A 12929-nucleotide genomic window follows, 5' to 3' on the forward strand; every position below is an offset into this window, starting at 1 on the left:
GCTTCGAAAAACGCTTAGGTTAAGTTTCAGAGTTGCTTCTAATGTACCAAAGCTGGACTTAGACATAATTTCACTCTCACAACATTATGGCTGGTTGGAGACAGTCCGAACCACAAGTACCGGGTCCATGGTTCTGGCCGTATACTGGGGGGACGGGGACGACTCCCATTAACCCCTGACTATACCGGGGATACGCTTATCACAATGCCTTTCTGGTCTGTGCTGAAGCAGGGCATTCTGGCAGCCAAGTGGCTTGACCTTTATTAGTGAGCCTGGTTACCCCCTCTCGGAACCACAGACTTAGAAATCGCCAGCTCATATACAGTGCATAAAATATATTTATATATATACCCTTATACACCATTTTAATAAAAAATATCACAAAATTCTTCTAAGTCCCTCGGGAAGAGTGAAAGACGCGCACGTTCATTTTCAGAGCTCCTAGACCTTCCTATAAGAAGTTAGCCAAAAAGTAGCTTCGAAAAACGCTTAGGTTAAGTTTCAGAGTTGCTTCTAATGTACCAAAGCTGGACTTAGACATAATTTCACTCTCACAACATTATGGCTGGTTGGAGACAGTCCGAACCACAAGTACCGGGTCCATGGTTCTGGCCGTATACTGGGGGGACGGGGACGACTCCCATTAACCCCTGACTATACCGGGGATACGCTTATCACAATGCCTTTCTGGTCTGTGCTGAAGCAGGGCATTCTGGCAGCCAAGTGGCTTGACCTTTATTAGTGAGCCTGGTTACCCCCTCTCGGAACCACAGACTTAGAAATCGCCAGTTCATATACAGTGCATAAAATATATTTATATATATACCCTTATACACCATTTAATAAAAAATATCACAAAATTCTTCTAAGTCCCTCGGGAAGAGTGAAAGACGCGCACGTTCATTTTCAGAGCTCCTAGACCTTCATATAAGAAGTTAGCCAAAAAGTAGCTTCGAAAAACGCTTAGGTTAAGTTTCAGAGTTGCTTCTAATGTACCAAAGCTGGACTTAGACATAATTTCACTCTCACAACATTATGGCTGGTTGGAGACAGTCCGAACCACAAGTACCGGGTCCATGGTTCTGGCCGTATACTGGGGGGACGGGGACGACTCCCATTAACCCCTGACTATACCGGGGATACGCTTATCACAATGCCTTTCTGGTCTGTGCTGAAGCAGGGCATTCTGGCAGCCAAGTGGCTTGACCTTTATTAGTGAGCCTGGTTACCCCCTCTCGGAACCACAGACTTAGAAATCGCCAGCTCATATACAGTGCATAAAATATATTTATATATATACCCTTATACACCATTTAATAAAAAATATCACAAAATTCTTCTAAGTCCCTCGGGAAGAGTGAAAGACGCGCACGTTCATTTTCAGAGCTCCTAGACCTTCCTATAAGAAGTTAGCCAAAAAGTAGCTTCGAAAAACGCTTAGGTTAAGTTTCAGAGTTGCTTCTAATGTACCAAAGCTGGACTTAGACATAATTTCACTCTCACAACATTATGGCTGGTTGGAGAGAGTCCGAACCACAAGTACCGGGTCCATGGTTCTGGCCGTATACTGGGGGGACGGGGACGACTCCCATTAACCCCTGACTATACCGGGGATACGCTTATCACAATGCCTTTCTGGTCTGTGCTGAAGCAGGGCATTCTGGCAGCCAAGTGGCTTGACCTTTATTAGTGAGCCTGGTTACCCCCTCTCGGAACCACAGACTTAGAAATCGCCAGCTCATATACAGTGCATAAAATATATTTATATATATACCCTTATACACCATTTAATAAAAAATATCACAAAATTCTTCTAAGTCCCTCGGGAAGAGTGAAAGACGCGCACGTTCATTTTCAGAGCTCCTAGACCTTCCTATAAGAAGTTAGCCAAAAAGTAGCTTCGAAAAACGCTTAGGTTAAGTTTCAGAGTTGCTTCTAATGTACCAAAGCTGGACGTAGACATAATTTCACTCTCACAACATTATGGCTGGTTGGAGACAGTCCGAACCACAAGTACCGGGTCCATGGTTCTGGCCGTATACTGGGGGGACGGGGACGACTCCCATTAACCCCTGACTATACCGGGGATACGCTTATCACAATGCCTTTCTGGTCTGTGCTGAAGCACGGCATTCTGGCAGCCAAGTGGCTTGACCTTTATTAGTGAGCCTGGTTACCCCCTCTCGGAACCACAGACTTAGAAATCGCCAGCTCATATACAGTGCATAAAATATATTTATATATATACCCTTATACACCATTTTAATAAAAAATATCACAAAATTCTTCTAAGTCCCTCGGGAAGAGTGAAAGACGCGCACGTTCATTTTCAGAGCTCCTAGACCTTCCTATAAGAAGTTAGCCAAAAAGTAGCTTCGAAAAACGCTTAGGTTACGTTTCAGAGTTGCTTCTAATGTACCAAAGCTGGACTTAGACATAATTTCACTCTCACAACATTATGGCTGGTTGGAGACAGTCCGAACCACAAGTACCGGGTCCATGGTTCTGGCCGTATACTGGGGGGACGGGGACGACTCCCATTAACCCCTGACTATACCGGGGATACGCTTATCACAATGCCTTTCTGGTCTGTGCTGAAGCAGGGCATTCTGGCAGCCAAGTGGCTTGACCTTTATTAGTGAGCCTGGTTACCCCCTCTCGGAACCACAGACTTAGAAATCGCCAGCTCATATACAGTGCATAAAATATATTTATATATATACCCTTATACACCATTTAATAAAAAATATCACAAAATTCTTCTAAGTCCCTCGGGAAGAGTGAAAGACGCGCACGTTCATTTTCAGAGCTCCTAGACCTTCCTATAAGAAGTTAGCCAAAAAGTAGCTTCGAAAAACGCTTAGGTTAAGTTTCAGAGTTGCTTCTAATGTACCAAAGCTGGACTTAGACATAATTTCACTCTCACAACATTATGGCTGGTTGGAGACAGTCCGAACCACAAGTACCGGGTCCATGGTTCTGGCCGTATACTGGGGGGACGGGGACGACTCCCATTAACCCCTGACTATACCGGGGATACGCTTATCACAATGCCTTTCTGGTCTGTGCTGAAGCAGGGCATTCTGGCAGCCAAGTGGCTTGACCTTTATTAGTGAGCCTGGTTACCCCCTCTCGGAACCACAGACTTAGAAATCGCCAGCTCATATACAGTGCATAAAATATATTTATATATATACCCTTATACACCATTTAATAAAAAATATCACAAAATTCTTCTAAGTCCCTCGGGAAGAGTGAAAGACGCGCACGTTCATTTTCAGAGCTCCTAGACCTTCCTATAAGAAGTTAGCCAAAAAGTAGCTTCGAAAAACGCTTAGGTTAAGTTTCAGAGTTGCTTCTAATGTACCAAAGCTGGACGTAGACATAATTTCACTCTCACAACATTATGGCTGGTTGGAGACAGTCCGAACCACAAGTACCGGGTCCATGGTTCTGGCCGTATACTGGGGGGACGGGGACGACTCCCATTAACCCCTGACTATACCGGGGATACGCTTATCACAATGCCTTTCTGGTCTGTGCTGAAGCACGGCATTCTGGCAGCCAAGTGGCTTGACCTTTATTAGTGAGCCTGGTTACCCCCTCTCGGAACCACAGACTTAGAAATCGCCAGCTCATATACAGTGCATAAAATATATTTATATATATACCCTTATACACCATTTTAATAAAAAATATCACAAAATTCTTCTAAGTCCCTCGGGAAGAGTGAAAGACGCGCACGTTCATTTTCAGAGCTCCTAGACCTTCCTATAAGAAGTTAGCCAAAAAGTAGCTTCGAAAAACGCTTAGGTTACGTTTCAGAGTTGCTTCTAATGTACCAAAGCTGGACTTAGACATAATTTCACTCTCACAACATTATGGCTGGTTGGAGACAGTCCGAACCACAAGTACCGGGTCCATGGTTCTGGCCGTATACTGGGGGGACGGGGACGACTCCCATTAACCCCTGACTATACCGGGGATACGCTTATCACAATGCCTTTCTGGTCTGTGCTGAAGCACGGCATTCTGGCAGCCAAGTGGCTTGACCTTTATTAGTGAGCCTGGTTACCCCCTCTCGGAACCACAGACTTAGAAATCGCCAGCTCATATACAGTGCATAAAATATATTTATATATATATACCCTTATACACCATTTAATAAAAAATATCACAAAATTCTTCTAAGTCCCTCGGGAAGAGTGAAAGACGCGCACGTTCATTTTCAGAGCTCCTAGAACTTCCTATAAGAAGTTAGCCAAAAAGTAGCTTCGAAAAACGCTTAGGTTAAGTTTCAGAGTTGCTTCTAATGTACCAAAGCTGGACTTAGACATAATTTCACTCTCACAACATTATGGCTGGTTGGAGACAGTCCGAACCACAAGTACCGGGTCCATGGTTCTGGCCGTATACTGGGGGGACGGGGACGACTCCCATTAACCCCTGACTATACCGGGGATACGCTTATCACAATGCCTTTCTGGTCTGTGCTGAAGCAGGGCATTCTGGCAGCCAAGTGGCTTGACCTTTATTAGTGAGCCTGGTTACCCCCTCTCGGAACCACAGACTTAGAAATCGCCAGCTCATATACAGTGCATAAAATATATTTATATATATATACCCTTATACACCATTTTAATAAAAAATATCACAAATTTCTTCTAAGTCCCTCGGGAAGAGTGGAAGACGCGCACGTTCATTTTCAGAGCTCCTAGACCTTCCTATAAGAAGTTAGCCAAAAAGTAGCTTCGAAAAACGCTTAGGTTAAGTTTCAGAGTTGCTTCTAATGTACCAAAGCTGGACTTAGACATAATTTCACTCTCACAACATTATGGCTGGTTGGAGAGAGTCCGAACCACAAGTACCGGGTCCATGGTTCTGGCCGTATACTGGGGGGACGGGAACGACTCCCATTAACCCCTGACTATACCGGTGATACGCTTATCACAATGCCTTTCTGGTCTGTGCTGAAGCAGGGCATTCTGGCAGCCAAGTGGCTTGACCTTTATTATTGAGCCTGGTTACCCCCTCTCGGAACCACAGACTTAGAAATCGCCAGCTCATATACAGTGCATAAAAAATATTTATATATATACCCTTATACACCATTTTAATAAAAAATATCACAAAATTCTTCTAAGTCCCTCGGGAAGAGTGAAAGACGCGCACGTTCATTTTCAGATCTCCTAGACCTTCCTATAAGAAGTTAGCCAAAAAGTAGTTTCGAAAAACGCTTAGGTTAAGTTTCAGAGTTGCTTCTAATGTACCAAAGCTGGACTTAGACATAATTTCACTCTCACAACATTATGGCTGGTTGGAGAGAGTCCGAACCACAAGTACCGGGTCCATGGTTCTGGCCGTATACTGGGGGGACGGGGACGACTCCCATTAACCCCTGACTATACCGGGGATACGCTTATCACAATGCCTTTCTGGTCTGTGCTGAAGCAGGGCATTCTGGCAGCCAAGTGGCTTGACCTTTATTAGTGAGCCTGGTTACCCCCTCTCGGAACCACAGACTTAGAAATCGCCAGCTCATATACAGTGCATAAAATATATTTATATATATACCCTTATACACCATTTTAATAAAAAATATCACAAAATTCTTCTAAGTCCCTCGGGAAGAGTGAAAGACGCGCACGTTCATTTTCAGAGCTCCTAGACCTTCCTATAAGAAGTTAGCCAAAAAGTAGCTTCGAAAAACGCTTAGGTTAAGTTTCAGAGTTGCTTCTAATGTACCAAAGCTGGACTTAGACATAATTTCACTCTCACAACATTATGGCTGGTTGGAGACAGTCCGAACCACAAGTACCGGGTCCATGGTTCTGGCCGTATACTGGGGGGACGGGGACGACTCCCATTAACCCCTGACTATACCGGGGATACGCTTATCACAATGCCTTTCTGGTCTGTGCTGAAGCACGGCATTCTGGCAGCCAAGTGGCTTGACCTTTATTAGTGAGCCTGGTTACCCCCTCTCGGAACCACAGACTTAGAAATCGCCAGCTCATATACAGTGCATAAAATATATTTATATATATATACCCTTATACACCATTTAATAAAAAATATCACAAAATTCTTCTAAGTCCCTCGGGAAGAGTGAAAGACGCGCACGTTCATTTTCAGAGCTCCTAGAACTTCCTATAAGAAGTTAGCCAAAAAGTAGCTTCGAAAAACGCTTAGGTTAAGTTTCAGAGTTGCTTCTAATGTACCAAAGCTGGACTTAGACATAATTTCACTCTCACAACATTATGGCTGGTTGGAGACAGTCCGAACCACAAGTACCGGGTCCATGGTTCTGGCCGTATACTGGGGGGACGGGGACGACTCCCATTAACCCCTGACTATACCGGGGATACGCTTATCACAATGCCTTTCTGGTCTGTGCTGAAGCACGGCATTCTGGCAGCCAAGTGGCTTGACCTTTATTAGTGAGCCTGGTTACCCCCTCTCGGAACCACAGACTTAGAAATCGCCAGCTCATATACAGTGCATAAAATATATTTATATATATATACCCTTATACACCATTTAATAAAAAATATCACAAAATTCTTCTAAGTCCCTCGGGAAGAGTGAAAGACGCGCACGTTCATTTTCAGAGCTCCTAGAACTTCCTATAAGAAGTTAGCCAAAAAGTAGCTTCGAAAAACGCTTAGGTTAAGTTTCAGAGTTGCTTCTAATGTACCAAAGCTGGACTTAGACATAATTTCACTCTCACAACATTATGGCTGGTTGGAGACAGTCCGAACCACAAGTACCGGGTCCATGGTTCTGGCCGTATACTGGGGGGACGGGGACGACTCCCATTAACCCCTGACTATACCGGGGATACGCTTATCACAATGCCTTTCTGGTCTGTGCTGAAGCAGGGCATTCTGGCAGCCAAGTGGCTTGACCTTTATTAGTGAGCCTGGTTACCCCCTCTCGGAACCACAGACTTAGAAATCGCCAGCTCATATACAGTGCATAAAATATATTTATATATATATACCCTTATACACCATTTTAATAAAAAATATCACAAATTTCTTCTAAGTCCCTCGGGAAGAGTGGAAGACGCGCACGTTCATTTTCAGAGCTCCTAGACCTTCCTATAAGAAGTTAGCCAAAAAGTAGCTTCGAAAAACGCTTAGGTTAAGTTTCAGAGTTGCTTCTAATGTACCAAAGCTGGACTTAGACATAATTTCACTCTCACAACATTATGGCTGGTTGGAGAGAGTCCGAACCACAAGTACCGGGTCCATGGTTCTGGCCGTATACTGGGGGGACGGGAACGACTCCCATTAACCCCTGACTATACCGGTGATACGCTTATCACAATGCCTTTCTGGTCTGTGCTGAAGCAGGGCATTCTGGCAGCCAAGTGGCTTGACCTTTATTATTGAGCCTGGTTACCCCCTCTCGGAACCACAGACTTAGAAATCGCCAGCTCATATACAGTGCATAAAAAATATTTATATATATACCCTTATACACCATTTTAATAAAAAATATCACAAAATTCTTCTAAGTCCCTCGGGAAGAGTGAAAGACGCGCACGTTCATTTTCAGATCTCCTAGACCTTCCTATAAGAAGTTAGCCAAAAAGTAGTTTCGAAAAACGCTTAGGTTAAGTTTCAGAGTTGCTTCTAATGTACCAAAGCTGGACTTAGACATAATTTCACTCTCACAACATTATGGCTGGTTGGAGAGAGTCCGAACCACAAGTACCGGGTCCATGGTTCTGGCCGTATACTGGGGGGACGGGGACGACTCCCATTAACCCCTGACTATACCGGGGATACGCTTATCACAATGCCTTTCTGGTCTGTGCTGAAGCAGGGCATTCTGGCAGCCAAGTGGCTTGACCTTTATTAGTGAGCCTGGTTACCCCCTCTCGGAACCACAGACTTAGAAATCGCCAGCTCATATACAGTGCATAAAATATATTTATATATATACCCTTATACACCATTTTAATAAAAAATATCACAAAATTCTTCTAAGTCCCTCGGGAAGAGTGAAAGACGCGCACGTTCATTTTCAGAGCTCCTAGACCTTCCTATAAGAAGTTAGCCAAAAAGTAGCTTCGAAAAACGCTTAGGTTAAGTTTCAGAGTTGCTTCTAATGTACCAAAGCTGGACTTAGACATAATTTCACTCTCACAACATTATGGCTGGTTGGAGACAGTCCGAACCACAAGTACCGGGTCCATGGTTCTGGCCGTATACTGGGGGGACGGGGACGACTCCCATTAACCCCTGACTATACCGGGGATACGCTTATCACAATGCCTTTCTGGTCTGTGCTGAAGCACGGCATTCTGGCAGCCAAGTGGCTTGACCTTTATTAGTGAGCCTGGTTACCCCCTCTCGGAACCACAGACTTAGAAATCGCCAGCTCATATACAGTGCATAAAATATATTTATATATATATACCCTTATACACCATTTAATAAAAAATATCACAAAATTCTTCTAAGTCCCTCGGGAAGAGTGAAAGACGCGCACGTTCATTTTCAGAGCTCCTAGAACTTCCTATAAGAAGTTAGCCAAAAAGTAGCTTCGAAAAACGCTTAGGTTAAGTTTCAGAGTTGCTTCTAATGTACCAAAGCTGGACTTAGACATAATTTCACTCTCACAACATTATGGCTGGTTGGAGACAGTCCGAACCACAAGTACCGGGTCCATGGTTCTGGCCGTATACTGGGGGGACGGGGACGACTCCCATTAACCCCTGACTATACCGGGGATACGCTTATCACAATGCCTTTCTGGTCTGTGCTGAAGCAGGGCATTCTGGCAGCCAAGTGGCTTGACCTTTATTAGTGAGCCTGGTTACCCCCTCTCGGAACCACAGACTTAGAAATCGCCAGCTCATATACAGTGCATAAAATATATTTATATATATACCCTTATACACCATTTTAATAAAAAATATCACAAATTTCTTCTAAGTCCCTAGGGAAGAGTGAAAGACGCGCACGTTCATTTTCAGAGCTCCTAGACCTTCCTATAAGAAGTTAGCCAAAAAGTAGCTTCGAAAAACGCTTAGGTTAAGTTTCAGAGTTGCTTCTAATGTACCAAAGCTGGACTTAGACATAATTTCACTCTCACAACATTATGGCTGGTTGGAGAGAGTCCGAACCACAAGTACCGGGTCCATGGTTCTGGCCGTATACTGGGGGGACGGGGATGACTCCCATTAACCCCTGACTATACCGGGGATACGCTTATCACAATGCCTTTCTGGTCTGTGCTGAAGCAGGGCATTCTGGCAGCCAAGTGGCTTGACCTTTATTAGTGAGCCTGGTTACCCCCTCTCGGAACCACAGACTTAGAAATCGCCAGCTCATATACAGTGCATAAAATATATTTATATATATACCCTTATACACCATTTTAATAAAAAATATCACAAAATTCTTCTAAGTCTCTCGGGAAGAGTGAAAGACGCGCACGTTCATTTTCAGAGCTCCTAGACCTTCCTATAAGAAGTTAGCCAAAAAGTAGCTTCGAAAAACGCTTAGGTTAAGTTTCAGAGTTGCTTCTAATGTACCAAAGCTGGACTTAGACATAATTTCACTCTCACAACATTATGGCTGGTTGGAGACAGTCCGAACCACAAGTACCGGGTCCATGGTTCTGGCCGTATACTGGGGGGACGGGGACGACTCCCATTAACCCCTGACTATACCGGGGATACGCTTATCACAATGCCTTTCTGGTCTGTGCTGAAGCACGGCATTCTGGCAGCCAAGTGGCTTGACCTTTATTAGTGAGCCTGGTTACCCCCTCTCGGAACCACAGACTTAGAAATCGCCAGCTCATATACAGTGCATAAAATATATTTATATATATATACCCTTATACACCATTTAATAAAAAATATCACAAAATTCTTCTAAGTCCCTCGGGAAGAGTGAAAGACGCGCACGTTCATTTTCAGAGCTCCTAGAACTTCCTATAAGAAGTTAGCCAAAAAGTAGCTTCGAAAAACGCTTAGGTTAAGTTTCAGAGTTGCTTCTAATGTACCAAAGCTGGACTTAGACATAATTTCACTCTCACAACATTATGGCTGGTTGGAGACAGTCCGAACCACAAGTACCGGGTCCATGGTTCTGGCCGTATACTGGGGGGACGGGGACGACTCCCATTAACCCCTGACTATACCGGGGATACGCTTATCACAATGCCTTTCTGGTCTGTGCTGAAGCAGGGCATTCTGGCAGCCAAGTGGCTTGACCTTTATTAGTGAGCCTGGTTACCCCCTCTCGGAACCACAGACTTAGAAATCGCCAGCTCATATACAGTGCATAAAATATATTTATATATATACCCTTATACACCATTTTAATAAAAAATATCACAAATTTCTTCTAAGTCCCTAGGGAAGAGTGAAAGACGCGCACGTTCATTTTCAGAGCTCCTAGACCTTCCTATAAGAAGTTAGCCAAAAAGTAGCTTCGAAAAACGCTTAGGTTAAGTTTCAGAGTTGCTTCTAATGTACCAAAGCTGGACTTAGACATAATTTCACTCTCACAACATTATGGCTGGTTGGAGAGAGTCCGAACCACAAGTACCGGGTCCATGGTTCTGGCCGTATACTGGGGGGACGGGGACGACTCCCATTAACCCCTGACTATACCGGGGATACGCTTATCACAATGCCTTTCTGGTCTGTGCTGAAGCAGGGCATTCTGGCAGCCAAGTGGCTTGACCTTTATTAGTGAGCCTGGTTACACCCTCTCGGAACCACAGACTTAGAAATCGCCAGCTCATATACAGTGCATAAAATATATTTATATATATATACCCTTATACACCATTTAATAAAAAATATCACAAAATTCTTCTAAGTCCCTAGGGAAGAGTGAAAGACGCGCACGTTCATTTTCAGAGCTCCTAGACCTTCCTATAAGAAGTTAGCCAAAAAGTAGCTTCGAAAAACGCTTAGGTTAAGTTTCAGAGTTGCTTCTAATGTACCAAAGCTGGACTTAGACATAATTTCACTCTCACAACATTATGGCTGGTTGGAGAGAGTCCGAACCACAAGTACCGGGTCCATGGTTCTGGCCGTATACTGGGGGGACGGGGACGACTCCCATTAACCCCTGACTATACCGGGGATACGCTTATCACAATGCCTTTCTGGTCTGTGCTGAAGCAGGGCATTCTGGCAGCCAAGTGGCTTGACCTTTATTAGTGAGCCTGGTTACCCCCTCTCGGAACCACAGACTTAGAAATCGCCAGCTCATATACAGTGCATAAAATATATTTATATATATACCCTTATACACCATTTTAATAAAAAATATCACAAAATTCTTCTAAGTCCCTCGGGAAGAGTGAAAGACGCGCACGTTCATTTTCAGAGCTCCTAGACCTTCCTATAAGAAGTTAGCCAAAAAGTAGCTTCGAAAAACGCTTAGGTTAAGTTTCAGAGTTGCTTCTAATGTACCAAAGCTGGACTTAGACATAATTTCACTCTCACAACATTATGGCTGGTTGGAGACAGTCCGAACCACAAGTACCGGGTCCATGGTTCTGGCCGTATACTGGGGGGACGGGGACGACTCCCATTAACCCCTAACTATACCGGGGATACGCTTATCACAATGCCTTTCTGGTCTGTGCTGAAGCACGGCATTCTGGCAGCCAAGTGGCTTGACCTTTATTAGTGAGCCTGGTTACCCCCTCTCGGAACCACAGACTTAGAAATCGCCAGCTCATATACAGTGCATAAAATATATTTATATATATATACCCTTATACACCATTTTAATAAAAAATATCACAAATTTCTTCTAAGTCCCTAGGGAAGAGTGAAAGACGCGCACGTTCATTTTCAGAGCTCCTAGACCTTCCTATAAGAAGTTAGCCAAAAAGTAGCTTCGAAAAACGCTTAGGTTAAGTTTCAGAGTTGCTTCTAATGTACCAAAGCTGGACTTAGACATAATTTCACTCTCACAACATTATGGCTGGTTGGAGAGAGTCCGAACCACAAGTACCGGGTCCATGGTTCTGGCCGTATACTGGGGGGACGGGGACGACTCCCATTAACCCCTGACTATACCGGGGATACGCTTATCACAATGCCTTTCTGGTCTGTGCTGAAGCAGGGCATTCTGGCAGCCAAGTGGCTTGACCTTTATTAGTGAGCCTGGTTACACCCTCTCGGAACCACAGACTTAGAAATCGCCAGCTCATATACAGTGCATAAAATATATTTATATATATATACCCTTATACACCATTTAATAAAAAATATCACAAAATTCTTCTAAGTCCCTAGGGAAGAGTGAAAGACGCGCACGTTCATTTTCAGAGCTCCTAGACCTTCCTATAAGAAGTTAGCCAAAAAGTAGCTTCGAAAAACGCTTAGGTTAAGTTTCAGAGTTGCTTCTAATGTACCAAAGCTGGACTTCGACATAATTTCACTCTCACAACATTATGGCTGGTTGGAGACAGTCCGAACCACAAGTACCGGGTCCATGGTTCTGGCCGTATACTGGGGGGACGGGGACGACTCCCATTAACCCCTGACTATACCGGGGATACGCTTATCACAATGCCTTTCTGGTCTGTGCTGAAGCAGGGCATTCTGGCAGCCAAGTGGCTTGACCTTTATTAGTGAGCCTGGTTACCCCCTCTCGGAACCACAGACTTAGAAATCGCCAGCTCATATACAGTGCATAAAATATATTTATATATATATACCCTTATACACCATTTTAATAAAAAATATCACAAATTTCTTCTAAGTCCCTCGGGAAGAGTGGAAGACGCGCACGTTCATTTTCAGAGCTCCTAGACCTTCCAATAAGAAGTTAGCCAAAAAGTAGCTTCGAAAAACGCTTAGGTTAAGTTTCAGAGTTGCTTCTAATGTACCAAAGCTGGACTTAGACATAATTTCACTCTCACAACATAATGGCTGG

The sequence above is a fragment of the Ascaphus truei genome, unplaced genomic scaffold, assembly GCF_040206685.1.
Source record: "Ascaphus truei isolate aAscTru1 unplaced genomic scaffold, aAscTru1.hap1 HAP1_SCAFFOLD_120, whole genome shotgun sequence".
NCBI lineage: Eukaryota > Metazoa > Chordata > Amphibia > Anura > Ascaphidae > Ascaphus > Ascaphus truei.